This window comes from Mercenaria mercenaria, chromosome 1 (assembly GCF_021730395.1).
Source record: "Mercenaria mercenaria strain notata chromosome 1, MADL_Memer_1, whole genome shotgun sequence".
NCBI classification, from domain to species: domain Eukaryota; kingdom Metazoa; phylum Mollusca; class Bivalvia; order Venerida; family Veneridae; genus Mercenaria; species Mercenaria mercenaria.
In genome coordinates this window covers 3,817,429-3,834,571 of record NC_069361.1, presented here as the reverse complement: position 1 = coordinate 3,834,571, position 17,143 = coordinate 3,817,429, and positions in this window count along the sequence as shown.

Here is a 17,143-nt window from a genome sequence, read left to right as displayed (position 1 = left end):
TCTTTAACACCTTTCGTATGCAGTGATATGCTCATTCTACTTTATTTTAGAAACCACTGTCTCCCTACTTTTGAAGTATTTTTTTATATTTTAATGACAAAAATAAATATAAAGCATGTTGGTTATTTTTATACCATGCAAGTAAAATCAGAAACTAAGTACATGTAAGATCTTCCGAAAAGCTATGTTCGTGTTGGAGTTGTCAGTTTGCTATAGACATTGTAAAATGTTTAATGCAATAAATTTATTGTTGTTGTTGTTGTTATTTTTAGTAAAACCTGGAACAACTGATACTAGACCTTCCTGGTAAAACATAAGTGACAGATATTAGTTGTTTATTAAAAATCTTTATTGTATTTCTAATTAAAACTTTCTTCTATTATGACCAGGGGTAAGGATTTATTGCTCTCTCTTTTCTTACTATGACTTTTAAACAGTTAGATTTTCTATTATATCATATTTTTCATACTAAGGGCATTGTATTTATTTTTATTTTATTTTATTTCAGTTAATTGTCTTATATTTTCAGTATATTTCTTTTATTATTTTATCAAACCTAATTATTTAAAGTTAACTATTTCCAATATAACTCCTTCAAAACCCACGATAATTTTAAATAAAAGTTTTCAAAGTAGTAGTGAATAAAATAAGGCTGCGGGCACTATTTGACCCCACCTGACCCCTTGCCCCTCTTTTAAAAAATCCAACACCGACCAATCAAATTTAAAAAATCCAAAGCCGACCAATTCAAAACATAAAAGAAATAGGTAAATTATAATGATGATAAAATCGTAGATCCAGAAAGTAGCATTAAAATCGAAAGAGCGCACAGGCTTGCAAATAAATATGACAGTACGAAATCGAGACCAATTGTGGTAAAGTTTAATCATTATAATTACCCAGATAAACTACTGATAAAGCAGAAGGCCTCTGATTATGCAAAAAGCCTATCATCTCAGCCAAAGATACGCGTCAGTGAGCAGTTTCCCAAAACCATACAGGACCGGCGACGCTTGTTGATCCCGGCGATGATAAAAGCAAAAAATGATGGAAAGACTGCTTACCTATCCTATGATAAACTGTTTATCAACAATAGAATGTACACGGTGGACAATGTGTCCACTTCTGGGTATAGCTAGGAAGTTTATGAGAAGCAGTTATCGTTTCTATTGTGGAACGTTCAGGGTTTAAATTCGAAACTTAATGACTGTGGTTTTGTAAATTTCATAAGTGGTTTTGACATTTTGTTATTTGTAGAATCATGGAACTCTACTACAGCGAACATAAAAATTGAAGGTTTTGATCATTTTAACTGTCCTCGTCCCAAGTCGAGTAAAAGGGCAAAGCGCGAAAGTGGGGAGTTATTGTGTATTATAAAGAATGTTACAAAAACTATCTAGAGCTTATTAGTTTAGATGCTAGAGGCATAATATGGATTAAAATTGATAAAAAGTTTACTCATGCCCAATCTGACGCATATTTTTGTGTGAGCTACATACCGCCTGAAAATTCTGCTATGTATAGAAATGAAAATTCAATGTTATATGAGTTCGATTTTTTCGAGCATATTAACACTGAAATTCGTAAATATAGTGACCTTGGTACTGTGTTCTAGGTTGGTGACCTAAATTCTCGCACAGGCGACTTGCCGGATTATGTATTGAATTTAAATCTTGACCGTTATGTTGATATCCCATTGTCTGGTATTCAGACGTCTAGTTTACCTGTGAGACGTAATCATGATCAACAGGTCAACAATTTTGGCTTACACTTGTTAAATATTTGTAAAGAAAACGATATTACAGTGTGTATTATTAATGGCCGCAAGGATGATGGAAAATGTTCTTTTCATTCTATATTGAGAAATAACCCGGTTTCTAGTTTAGTTGATTATGTAATCACGAGCTATGAGGGTTATCAAGATATAACAGATTTTTGTGTTCTTGAGATAACAGAATTCTCGGACCACTGTCCTATTGTTTTTGCATTAAAAAATTGTATTGCTATACCACAAAATGATTCGGTTGAATATGACAAAATCTTTTGGGATATATCCAAAAAGGATTCTTTTATAGAACAAGTAAATAATAATTCAGCCTTCGGTACAATTATACATGACGCTCTATGGATAAAACTAGTGCAGTCTGGTATAAGTTGTAAAATGATCAAAATGATTAAAGCCATTTATCAAAATGTTAAATCCTGTATAAAAGACTTGCATACAATGTCATATTCACATTATTTTGACATATCACTCGGTTTGGAACAAGGGGAGCCACTCTCTCCTCTGCTCTTTATCCTCTTTGTGAATGATATAAATAGTATAATTGATTTTTCACAACTTACAAATGACGACATAAACTTGTTATCTATGTATATGTTACTATTTGCTGATGATATTGCATTATTTACTACCAATCCTGATACTCTTCAACTCCAACTCAATTATCTTTTTGAATATTCACGCAAATGGAGATTGAAAATAAATATTAATAAAACTAAAATTTGTATATTTGAAAAGAGAAAATCTAGAAATATATATAGATGGTTTATAAATGGAGAACATGTCGAAATTGTAGATTCTTTTTGCTATCTTGGAGTGAAATTTAATTACACAGGTGCTATGTTAAATGCTGTTAAAACGCTAAATGACCAGGCTCTTAAAGCATATAATAACCTGTTGTCAGTATTTAATCGAATTAAGATGGACATTAAAACAAAATTGTCTTTGTTCGATTCTCTTGTAACTCCAATAATTCTGTATGGTTCAGAAGTATGGGGAATATATAACTACAAAGAAATCGACAAAATTCATCTCAGGTTCTGTAAAATCATTCTAGGGGTTCGTCCTCAGACTTCCAATGCGGCTGTTCTTGGTGAGCTTGGTCGTTTCCCTCTTTCTATTATATGTAAAGAGCGATCTCTAAAGTATTGGTTAAATATAATGAAAACTCCCCAGTCACTTGTACACAAAATTTTTATAGAACAGTGTGATTTGTTAAATAACAATATTGAATCTACTTGGGCTTCAGCTGTTAAAAGACAACTGGATATCTTAGGATATAGTTATTTGTGGAATAATCAGAACTATGATATTAATTATATGCCAATGTTAAAACAAAGATTACGTGACCAGTATGTACAAGACTGGAATGATGTGATAAGTAACCAGTCCAAATTGTTTTATTATAGAAAGTTTAAAACGGTGTACAAATTTGAAAAATATTTAGATGTAGTAGGTAACGATTTACATAGAAAAGAAATGTCTCGTTTTAGGCTTTGTTCTCATAATCTTGAAATTGAAAGTGGAAGATTTTCTGGAGTTGAAAGAAACTTACGTGTTTGTAAACTTTGTACACAAAATGTAGAATCTGAATATCATTTTCTGTTATGCTGTCCAATTTATAGAAATCTTCGTCAAAAGTATGGTATTGTTCAGTCATTTCCATGTATAAATAAATTTACAAGGACATTATCTTCAAGTAATAATAAAAATATAAGAAATACAGCCAAATATGTAGATTATGCTATGCAATTAAGAAAGGAAAAACTTACAGATATTGCTGCTTCTTAATAATTAATATATATATTTAGAACCTATAGTTGTTTTTTACTACATATTTTGTGATATCTTGGCCATCCTTTTTATTTCTGTAAATGGCCAAAGGTATATTGTATATGCCGATATGCCAATAAATCTGAAACTGAAACTGGTAAAATTACTCCAAACTGGAATTAGCTGTAAAATGGTCAGTATGATTAAATGTACTTATAATGATGTTCAGTCTTGTGTGAAATTGACAAATACTGTAGAGTTGTCCAAATTTTCGATGTTACTATCGGTTTGAAACAGGGGGAGCCATTATCTCCCCTTTTATTCATACATTTTATAAATGATATTACTGATAACTTAGATATTAATTTGTTAACAGACAGGGATTTTGATATGTTAACAATGTTCATGATATTATTTGCTGATGATATTGTACTGTTTACCACTGATCCTAAAAGCCTGCAGGCACAAATTGATAGCGTTTATCAGTATTCACAAAAGTGGGGCTTGAAAATCAATGTTGATAAAACGAAAGTATGTGTTTTTGAAAAGCGTAAACAAAATGTCTATCCTGATTTTGTCATAAATGGTGAAAAAATTGAGATCGTAGATAATTTCATATACTTAGGTGTAAAATTCACATACACTGGTAATATGTCAGGCGCTGTAAAAGCTCTACATGATCAAGCCCTAAGAGCCTATCATAACCTTTTGTCATTGTTTGATAAAGTTAATTTTGATATTAAAACTAAACTCTCATTGTTTGACAAAATGGTGGTACCAATATTGATGTACAGTTCAGAAGTATGGGGAATTTATAATAGTACCAGTTTTAAATGTGTGGATAAACTTCATGTCAGATTTTGTAAATATATACTTTACAACTTTAGGACAGCCAATCACGACAAAGCAGACAACGCGGTTTTAACCAATCAGCGTTGGTCTGCCAAAAGCGTGGTTCGGCTGAAAAATGTAAACAAACAGAAGTTTTTCAATAAATTTAGGACTTTGCTGTCTCTGTCAGACCTATAAATATAGTTTTAAATATAAAAAATGTTTTAATAATTAATATAGTATAAATTGGGGAAAACAAAATGCCTTGACACACTATATGAGGTACATGAAAGAAGACACACATATAAAAATGAAGAAGTAAAATAAGTTAGTCTTTTCTTCTAACTGTAGTTTTTATGATAAATGTATGGGATTAAGTTCCCATCTTATTCACAGTCCACTGGAGGTCACTTTGACCTACTTTGGACTGTGAATTATGGTACACACTCTACACGTAGCCTATAAAGTGTTGTTATATAATTGAAACTATGCTCGCCCATATGGTCTTAACCGGTGGCGAGGGTAAACAAACTCAACACACACACATAAATTATAATTAAACCTTATCTTTAATGAATGTAAGGCTGAAGAGCCAATCTGACCCCATTTTGCCCCCACCCTTGACTCGGATGTATATCCTCGGGAGCTGAAAGCTCACCCAAACTGACCAATACCGGACAATTAAAAAAACCCAGGTTTTAACAAACTATTGTGAAAACCTCTGGTATAACTGAACGAAAACCTTTAAATACATATAATATAAGATGAGTTTACAAAATAGAATATATTGTTTGAAAGAAAAAAATTTACCGAAAATATAAATCCTCATTATGTTACAACAAAAAACGGGAGGTTAATGATAAAAGCAAAATGTAAATCTTGTGGAAAAATAAAATCAAAGTTTGTTAAAAGTACAGGGGGTAGCAAAACCCACTCTAAGCCTAAGTCTACAGGGGGCTATTTAGATATTCATAAAGCAATGTTACCTTTGTTACCTAAGAAAGGACTCACCCTCCCAGGATATAATTATTGCGGCCCCGGGAACCCCCTAGACAATGGACCCCCTGTTAACGAACTAGACGCAGTATGTATGAATCATGATTATTGTTATGATAGTGGACTAAGTAAAAACGAATGTGACAAAGAAATGCTATCTAATTTAAAGAATACTAAATCAAAAACATTTGGAGAAAAGATTGCAAAACATTTAGTTATAAAACCCGCAATCAAAACGAAATACAAACTTGGTCTCGGACAAAAACGAAAATCAAAAAACGAACGTCTAATGTCTATCAGATCTGCATTCGACTTGATTTTTTCGAATGTGTATCCGAATGTCTAATGTCTATCAGATCTGCATTCGACCTCATTTTTTCGAATGTATATCAAAGTGTCTAATGTCTATCACATCTGCATTCGACCTCATTTTTTCGAATGCATATCCGGATGTCTAATGTCTATCAGATCTGCATTTGACTTGAATTTTTCGAATGTCTATCCGAATGTCTAATGTCTATCAGATCTGCATTCGACCTCATATTTTCGAATGTGTATCCGAATGTCTAATGTCTATCAGATCTGCATTCGACCTCATTTTTTCGAATGTATATCCGAATGTCTAATGTCTATCAGATCTGCATTTGACCTCATTTTTTCGAATGTATATCCGAATGTCTAATGTCTATCAGATATGCATTCGACTTGAATTTTTCGAATGTCTATCCGAATGTCTAATGTCTATCAGATCTGCATTCGACTTGATTTTTTCGAATGTGTATCCGAATGTCTAATGTCTGTCAGATCTGCATTCGACCTCATTTTTTCGAATGTATATCAAAGTGTCTAATGTCTATCACATCTGCATTCGACCTAATTTTTTCGAATGCATATCCGGATGTCTAATGTCTATCAGATCTGCATTTGACTTGAATTTTTCGAATGTCTATCCGAATGTCTAATGTCTATCAGATCTGCATTCTTGATTTTTTCGAATGTCTATCCGAATGTCTAATGTCTATCAGATCTGCATTCGACTGGATTTTTTCGAATGTCTATCCGAATGTCTAATGTCTATCAGATCTGCATTCGACTGGATTTTTTCGAACGTCTATCCGAATGTCTAATGTCTATCAGATCTGCATTCGACCGAATGTTTTCGAATGTGTATCCCAATGTCTAATGTCTATCAGATATGCATTCGTTTCGAATGCCTATCTGAATGTCTAATGTCTATCCCACTGCCAACTTCACGGACCTATAAAACCGGAGGTTTTCGGAAAAGTACTTTGTACTTTGATCCATTTGGACTTCCTCCGCCGAGGGAGGTAATTGAATATATACCCGGAGTTAAGTAGATCTATAACAACATACAATATCAAGACAAAACAAGTACACTTTGTGGATATTATTGTTTATTTTCATTAAAATGTTACAAGTATAAACATTTATGATTTATTGTATAAAACACTAAAAGTAAACAATGTAAAACATAATGAACAAACAATCATTTCCTATTTCATGTTTCATTAACTAACATTAATATCCTGTAGAAATTGTAAAACATTCCTACACATGATTAATTCGGTAAAACTTTTTTTATTTTATCAAAGGGACAAAACTCAACACGGCTAAACTTATATAGTAACTAAAATCAGGAGCATTAATTCTCTCTAGTGAGAAATCAATAACCGCTGGAGAGAATTGCCACGCTGGCAAAAATGACGCGGACGGTTATTGGTTTCTCGCTAGAGAGAATTAATGATAGTGTGTAAAGCTAATATCGGTTTTAAGATATTTTTAAAAGTTAAATATATATTTTTTAAAGCTAAATATATATTTTTCAGTACTTTATTTTAATCTAAAAACTTCTGGGGACGCTTTAGTCCACTTACGTTCAATAAAAAAGTGTTTTTTTTTAATTGTCCGGCATTGAATTTTTTAAAAGAGGGGCAAGGGATCAAGTGGGGTCAAATAGTGCCCGCAGCCTTATTTTATTCACTACTCAAAGTAGAAAAATTCATTTAAAAAAATGCCTAAAATATTAAGGGGGACAAAATTACCAAAAGGGGGACGAATTGACCAAAAGGGGGACGAGTTGACCAAAATGGGGACGAGTTGACCAAATTTTATCATGAGGGGGACGAAATGACCAATTTTGGGTGACGAAATGACCAGATCGGGGACGAGCTGACTGGGGGACGAGTTGACTAGGGGTCGAGTTGACTTGATACCGTTCAAAATATAATATACGTAGGCCTATAAATATCATTTAAACTTAAAGCATTAACTAGTGACCGTAAATTTATATGTGACCAGAAATTTTCTTTCCAGCCTCATTTAAGCAGTTTTCTTGTATCAAGTTTTCACTAAAACAAAAAATTACTGATGCCCATATACACAGTATTTTCACATGAAGCAACCGTTAGATTATAAACTCTTGTATATCGAAAATAACTTTAAAGCAGACAGAAAATATCTTTTTACATAAAGTAGTAAAGAAGTTAGTCACACTAAACTTCTATATATAACTTCATGAGTATGGTATCAAAGGCTGTACTCTTTACTGAATTCGCTCTTTCCTTATGGGCAGAACTCATGTGGTTGTCAGAAATCTATTGAAGTTCTTGTGACATCTGGTGCGCCCCAAGGGTCTGTCCTCGGGCTTCTCCTCTTTCTTCTGTATATTAATGATTTACCTGACCATGTAAAACCCCAGGCCTATATATAAACGGTTCATAGGGTAAGTGAAATAATAAACTTACAATTTCTAAAATTATATCATCATTTAGAGGAAAGATTAAATTAACGAATGCCGCCGAAGCAAATTCGTTATCTTAAACCATTTAAAAGATATAACGAATAAATCGAACTTATCCTTCTTTATTTAATGTGTCAAAAAACCAATAATACCGATTATTGGAACAATTGAAAGTTCAATATGTCCGACTTTTTGCTGATGACACAGAGTATGTCTATCTTACTGTCAATAACACAACTGACTGCAATAAGTTATAACACGATCTTGAGTCAAGATTCTTTACACCCTACAGAAATGGGAAAATAAGTGGGAAATACACTTCAACCTAAGTAAATGCCAGGTTCTGAACATTTCACGAAATTAACATACAATACAACGTGATATTATGAAATAAGGCAATGCCTTAATCGGGAATCGTTACAGTCCATCAGCTTGCCCAGAAATATTAAGTTTCAAGATCGAATTCAGATAAGACTGAAAATGTTTTGCGAACACGGGACCTGGTTACTCTGGCTGACCAGAGTCAAGGGGGGTATTCGATCTACTCCTTACCATGGAAAAAAAATGGCGGCCAAAACTGAAAACGTGAGTTTTTCTTACTTTTTTGCTTTTTCAAGGATATCTAGACAATAACACATGTCTATCAACCTGCTCCACTGTTTTCTCTATCTACCGGTACCTTTCCCTTTGGAAACAGCACTTTAGTTTGTCTGGAATGCTGGTCATGAGATTTGAATCGATGGAAAATCCTCCGGTAAACACGGGATAAGGAATAGTGCGACTTGCAAAAATGGTCTTTTTTACCTAATATACTGCAGGTTGTAAGCTATTTTTCTGATTTGAAGGAATATTTCCACATACTTATCTAATACTGTTAGTTTTGCGCAGATCATTGTTCATATTTTCACAAAAACACAATTTTTGTCCGATGGTAAGGAATAGTGTGCGAAAATTAGAGGATAAGGTGCAGTGCAATTTTTTCAAAGGGATTTTACAGTTTTCTCACATCGTTTCTGAAATAACCAGTAGCCATTTCTCTACCATGTAATAATTAAAGAGGTCTGAATCATGATCCTGGCTGTTAAACTACACTTATACTGTAGGTGAACCATAGTGTAAACCCTCCTATCGTTAAAAGTCGTTAATGACGAACAATCGAGTGTTCCTTATCGTGCTCGTTTAAAAATAGGCCCCAGAAGCAAATTAAACATACTATAATGCCAATGAATATGTGTTTATACTTGTTACCTAATGTCAATTGGATTTATCAGATCCATAATCCAAAAAAAATGTACTAAAGACAATTTAAAATAACACATACGTTACTGACGCCATGCGCAATTTTTATACAAAAATTCACAACGCTTGACCGCTTTTATAGTTAATGACGGATTTTTTAGTAAATGCAAAGAATACATATTCCCTAATTATTAATAACTGCATCACAATGTGTATGTTTGTGTTTTTACGATTCCTAAACAATAAAACAGATATGACGCCGATGAAGGAATACTTAGGTTATGGATCTATCATACTATGAATATATGAGCTTGACATACAAAGAATAGCGTTTTGGTGTCTTTAAAGGTTATTTCTAGTTTTGTTTCAATAACATGTTATAAAATTTGATACAAGATATACTTAGTAGTGATATATTTTTCACATAAACTTTCCTTATGTAAAGATTCCACTTTCGATGATACAAACGTTACCTTTATTCTAAGACATTGAAAATCACAGCAATTCATGTTGAACTAAGAGTAGTTTTTTCACGCCAAAACAGTGCATGCATTTTCAATAAATCTATTATGAAGCAGAGGTCCTTCTTAATTTAAATGGCATAAGAAATGGCAAAATGATATGTGATCGATACAAACATTACTAAAATAACATAAACAAATAAGTGTCACTCAGTTTTAATTGACAGTGTCATCAGTTTGTATCGTCTACGTCATAAGATGCAGATTTCACACATTTAAAGTTGCATATTTGTCCTTGAAGACGTGTTTTCTTTTTATGAAAATGTTCAATGGGCTCCGCTGGTAATGTTCGGTTTTAAATAGGAAGCTAATTTGATATATCTTAAAGTAAAACCTATTTGTGTTATATGACAATTACATTTTTGTTTCAGTTATTTTATGTTGTTATAAATATTGAGTACGCCATAAACACAGTACAAACTATTGATACATACGTTACGTATGGTAACGTATGTATCCTTTCATACTTGATATCTTACTTACAGTCCATTTTATACAACATGAGGCTTCTTTTATTTTTTGAAGTCAAGGTTCCAAGATAAAACGCTCAGGCATTAAATAATTTGCTGAAAAGTTTGTTTTTATCACTATTTTTGTTTAAAACATGTCATGCAAATTCTAATTTTTAAAATCTGAAAATATATGCTTTAATATTAATTTCTTGTTAAAAAGGTTTTATTTACAGAATTGGTCGTATGTCATAAAGATACATGTTTGACATTTTTTAAATACAAAATGAATGGAAACAGCATACCCGTGGTACCCATAGCACAGTGATCGGTAACGTATGTATCAATACATATGTTATTGGTGTATGTGTGCGTATATCAGTAATAATAACTCACTGTTGACTTGTGGCGGGTTGCACATCAGGTTAACATTACTATAAAATCGAGGGCTGAAGACTGAAAGGTGTATCGTGAACGTGAGAAGGCTAAAGGCAGTGCAATCCTTTAAAAAGAGAGAATCAGACAGTGAAACTATTAACCCCGTGCTAATTAAATCCTTGGGCAAACAGAAAAGGGAGGAGAGAGAATAAGAAAAACAAAATGAGAAACAGACTTTGAGACTTCGAAAAAAAAACAGTACTTTTTCACAAGAAATGTATAATGTCATAATATGACATTATACATTCCCTGTGAAAATGTACCATGTTTCTTTCGGAGTTTCGAGAGTCTGTTTCTTAGTTTGTTGAATAGGCTTTGGTTGTTGGAGCGCAGGCTTAACCGAAAAGATAGTGTTTGTAGTTTTTACTAAGAACGTATGCCATCTTATATTACTTTGTTTTCGTTTCTATTAAAATTGATACCTTAAAACGAATCGCTGCCGTAGAACTGGTAACTAAAAGGTAAAAGAGCTACCTTGAATTACTGTTAAGGTAAAAATCTGCAAGTAAAAGGGCATAAAATTTTGTTCCAACCGTGATATATCTTGAAATATTTTTTACAAGACTGATGATATATTTGAAAAAGTCTTTACAGTAAAGACAGACTTAATAAAATTGTTAACTCTCTGAATGAAATTTTATATGTAGAATTGTCGGTTTGTGTTGGTGCTTGGTTCATGAATGTGGTTGTACTCGAATAAAATTATCTTTTCTTCATTTTTTGGAAAAGTTCTGACACGGTGACTTGTGATTACATTTAATTTTCAATATTTGAATAAGTACTTTTTCTTCGTGCATTTCATTTTATACAGCTTAATGTTGTGTGATTCATGGATCCAATGACAAAAGCGCTTGTTATAAGGGCTGTCACCTTATAAATATTCAAGAGAACGAGATTATCAAAGCTGTCTATACGAATAATTAATTTGACAATCGTAAGAAATAATTGATTTGAATAAATAAGTATTTGTGCTTTTGATTTACAATGGTTGGCTTCAATTTGATGGCAATCTTGAACACGAACTTTGGTGCCCGAAAATGAATTCATTCGTTATTCTTAACTTGGGATACATACGTTACCATCAGCATATTTCTGATCAGATGGTAACCAAGATTGTAAAGTCATATTGTGCATAAGATTATGCTAATTATATGTCAACGGTTTTACTACAAAGGTATAACCACAATATTTGTTGTTAAAAAGTATTATTGTAAAATAAAATTAATTAAATTAATTAAAGTTGCATGTTTTATGTTTTGACAAGTTTGATACGTGTTATTGTTGATTGACATAAATGTTTCCAAGAAAAGCTTGATAATTAAATGCACTTAAATTCGTGGTAAAAGATACATAATGTTGGTAAATAACAATCATATTTGCCACATATTAAGCCATTACTTGAATGTATCTTTTCTCATACCCAGGTAATTCAGTGCAATGATACTTACGTTACTTTTGTAGTGCAGCTTAAGATACAAGCAGGACACATAAAATATTCAAATTGCTCTTTCAAATGTATATGTTAATGGCATCGTAAGAGTATATCTATGATTTTATGAGCTAATTATGTTTGCGATTTGCCTTTTGTCAATGTTTAAATATGTTTTGTAACAGTTAAATGTCTGTTCAATAATCTACTAGCGAACTTGCGAGGTAATATTCTTAATAACTCTAAGTCAACGTTAACTTATAATGTAAGAGTTAACCATAATTATGAAAAGTCATATACATAGTTATAGCTTCAGCCACGAATAATTTCTTGTGTTTATGTATCCATAAAGTCGTGAATTAGTGCGCCTAAATGTCGCATAACGTATGTATCTTAACGCAAAATTACAAAGAAGAGCGGTATACTTCAACAATGCATAACACCTAAACAAGTTAAGTGGTGTTGCTGATTTTTCACTATCTTTAGTAGCACACTTTGTATTTAAGTAGGTTTAACTTTTAATGGTTTCTTAAGACAAAAAAAAATATTTCAACATTTTTGTAAGGCAATTGCTTGTTATTAACGACTTTGGCGCTATACCAAATAGAAATTTATAGATACTTAAATGTTGGCGAGGGATACTATATTAAATACTTGCTAAACATTTGGCTTTCAGTACATCACGTGTCTGATAGACAGGCGGATACCTTTTAAATCTTACTACATTAAGCAAGAGATAGTTATAAATGATCACCAAAATATTATTGTAACAGACTTTTACTTGATTGTCTCTGAAAAGAGCGAAGAAAAAAGTTGCTTGAAGAAGTGAACTGCACCTTATCCTCTTATTTTCGTACACTGTTCCTTACCATCAGACAAAAAACTGTGTAATTTAAAATTACGACTTTTAATCGGCTCCAGACTAACCATGATGGAAATATATATTGAATTTTTTCTTCTAATCAGAAAAATAGCTCACAACTATTTGAATTATAAGGAAAAAAGACCATTTTGCTAATCGCACTATCAAGGGGGTTATTCGATCTACTCCTTACCATGGAAAAAAAATGGCGGCCAAAACTGAAAATGTGAGTTTTTCTTACTTTTTTGCTTTTTCAAGGATGTCTAGACAATACCACATGTTTATCAACCTGCTCCACTGTTTTCTCCATCTACCGGTACCTTTCACTTTGGAAACAGCACTTTAATTTGTCTGGAATGCTGGTCATGAAATTCGAATCGATGGAAAATTCTCAGGTAAACACGGGATAAGGAATAGTGCGACTTGCAAAAATGGTCTTTTTACCTAATATACCGCAGGTTGTTAGCTATTTTTCTGATTTGAAGGAATATTTCCACATACTTATCTAATACTGTTGGTTTTGAGCAGATCACAGTTCGGATTTTCAAGGAAACACAATTTTTGTCCGATGGTAAGGAACAGTGTGCGAAAATTAGAAGATAAGGTGCAGTGCATTTTTTTCAAACGGATTTTACAGTTTTCATTCATCGTTTCTGAGATAACCAATTGACATTTCTCTACCATGTAATAATTAAAAAGGTCTGAATCGTGACCAGGCTGTTAAACTACACTAATATTGTAGATGAACCATAGTGTAAACCCTCCTATCATTAAAAATCGTAAATGACGAACAATCAAGTGTTCCTTATCGTGGTTGTTTAAAAATAGGCTCCAGAAGCAAATTAAACATACTATAATTCCAATGAATATGTGTTTATACTTGTTACCTAATGTCGATTGGATTTATCATATCCATAATCCAAAAATGTACAAAAGACAATTTAAAATGATACATACGTTACTGACGCCATGCGCAAGTTTTATACAAAAATTCACAACGCTTGACCGCTTTTATAGTTAATGACGGATTTTTTAGTAAATGCAAAGAATACATGTTCCCTATTATTAATAACTGCAACATAATATGTATGTTTGTGTTATTACGATTCCTAAACAATAAAAACAGATATGACGCCGATGAAGGAATACTTAGGTTATGGATCTATCCTACTATGAATATATGAGCTTGACATATAAAGAAGCGTTTTTATGTCTTTAAAGGTTATTTCTAGTTTTGTTTCAACTACATGTTAAACATTTGATACAAGATATACTTAGTAGTGATATATTTTTCTCTTAAACTTTCCTTATGTAAAAATTCCACTTTCTATGATACAAACGTTACCTTTATTCTAAGACACTGAAAATCACAGCAGTTCATGTTGAACTAAGAGTAGTTTTTTATGCCAAAACAGTGTATGCATTTTCAATACATCTATCTTTTGTCTATTATGAAGCAGAGGTCCTTCTTAATTTAATAGTATAAGAAATGGCAAAATGATACATGATCGATACAAACGTTACCAATCTTATTTAAAATAACATAAACAAGAAAGTGTCACTCAGTTTTAATTGACAGTGTCACCAGTTTGTATCGTCTACGTCGTTAGATGCAGATTTCACACAGGTAAAGTCGCACATTTGTCCTTGAAGATGTGTTTTCTTTTTCTGTTCAATGGGCTCCGCTGGTAATGTTCGGTTTAAATAGGAAGCTTAAAGTAAAACCTATTTGGGATTATGACAATTATATTTTTTTTTGTTTCAATTAAATTTATGTTGTGTACATATTGAGTACGCCATAAACACAGTACAAATTATTGATACATACGTTACGTATGGTAACGTATGTATCCTTTCATGCCTGATATATTACTGACAGTCCTTTTTATACAACATGAGGCTTCTTTTATTTTTTGAAGTCAAGGTTCCAAGATAATACGCTCAGGCGTTTAATTTGCTAAAAAAAATTGTTTTTATCACTATTTTTGTTTAAAACACGTCATGCAAATTCTATTTTTAAAATCTGATAATATATGCTTTAATATTAATTTCTTGTTAAAAGGTTTTGTTTACAGAACTGGTCGTATGTCATTGTGTTTTTATAAATAAAGATACATGTTTAACATTTTTTTGAATACAAAATGAATCGAAACAGCATACCCCGTGGTACCCATAGAACAGTGATCGGTAACATATGTATCAATACATAGGTTATTGGTGTATGTGTGCGTATATCAGTAATAATACTCACTGTTGACTGTGGTGGGTTGCACATCAGGTTAACATTATTGTAACATCAAGGGCTAAAATCTGAAAGGTGTATCGAGAATGTGAGAAGGCTAAAGACAGTGCGCTACTTTACAAAGAGAGAATCAGACAGTGAAACTATTACCTCCCTGCTAATTAAATCCTTGGGCAAACAGAAAAGTGGGGAGAGAAAATAAGAAAAACAAAACGAGAAACGGACTTCGAGACTTCGAAAATAAAGTACTTTTTCACAAGAAATGTATAATATGACATTATACATTCCCTGTGAAAATGTACCATGTTTCTTTCGGAGTATCGAGAGTCTGTTTCTTGGTTTGTTGAATAGGCTTTGGTTGTTCGGGCGCAGGCTTAACTGTTTTTACTAAGAACGTATGCCACCTTATATTACTTTATTTTCGTTTCTATAGCTAAATGGTAAAAGAGCTAGCTTTAATTACTGTTAAGGTAAAAATCTGCAAGTAAAAGGGCATAAAGTTTTGTTCCAACCGTGATATATCTTGAAGTATTTTTACAAGACTGTTAATATATTTGAAAAAGTCTTTACAGTAAAGACAGACTTAATAGAACTGTTAACCCTGAACGAAATTTTATATGTAGAATTGTTGGTTTTTGTTGGTGCTTGGTTCATGAATGTGGTTGTAACTCAAATAAAATTATCTTTTCTTCATTATTTGGAAAAGTTCTGACACGGTGACTTGTGGTTACATTTAATTTTTAATATTAGAATAAGTACTTTTTCTTTGTGCATGTCATTATATACAGCTTAATGTTGTGTGATTCATGGATTCAATGACAAAAGCACTTGTATAAGGACTGCCACCTTACAAATAACAAGAGAACGAGATTATCAAAGCCGCCTTTGAAAATACGAATAATTAATTTGACAATCGTAAGAAATAATTAATTTGAATAAATAAGTATTTGTGCTTTTGATTTACAATGTCCGGCTTCAATTTGATGGCAATCTTGAACACAAATTTTGATGCCCGAAAATGAATTTATTCGTTAATTTGGGATACATACGTTACCATCAGCATATTTCGAATCAGATTGTAACCAAGATTGTATAGTCATATTATGCATAAGATTAGGCTGATTATATGTCAACGGTTTTACTACAAAAGTATAACCACAGTATTTGTTGTTAAAAAGTATTATTGTAAAGTTGCATGTTTTATGTTTTGACAAGTTTAATATGTGTTATTGATGATTGGGCATAAATGTTTCCAAGAAAGGCTTGATAATTAAATGTTCTTAAATTCGTAAAACAAATTGTATGTTAAGTAGGTTTAACTTTCAATGTTTTTAAGACAAAAAAAATAATATTTCAACATTTTGTAAGGCAATTGCTTGTTATTAATGACTGGGCGCTATACCAAATAGAAAGTTATAAATACTTTAAGTTAAATGTTGGCGAGGGATACTATATTAAATACTTGCTAAACTTTTGGCTTTCAGTACATCACGTGTCTGATAGACAGGCGGACACCTTTAAATCTTATTACATTAGCAAGAGATAGTTATAAATGATCACCAAAATATTATTGTAACAGAATTTTACTTGATTGTCTCTGAAAAGACCGAAGTAAAAAGTTGTTTGAAGAAGTGAACTGCACCTTATCCTCTTATTATCGTACACTGTTCCTTACCATCAGACAAAAAACTGTGTAATTTAAGATAACGACTTTTAATCGGCTCAAGACTAACCATGATGGAAATATATATTGATTCTTTTCTTCTAATCAGAAAAACAGCTCACAATTATTTGAATTATAAGGACAAAAGACCATTTT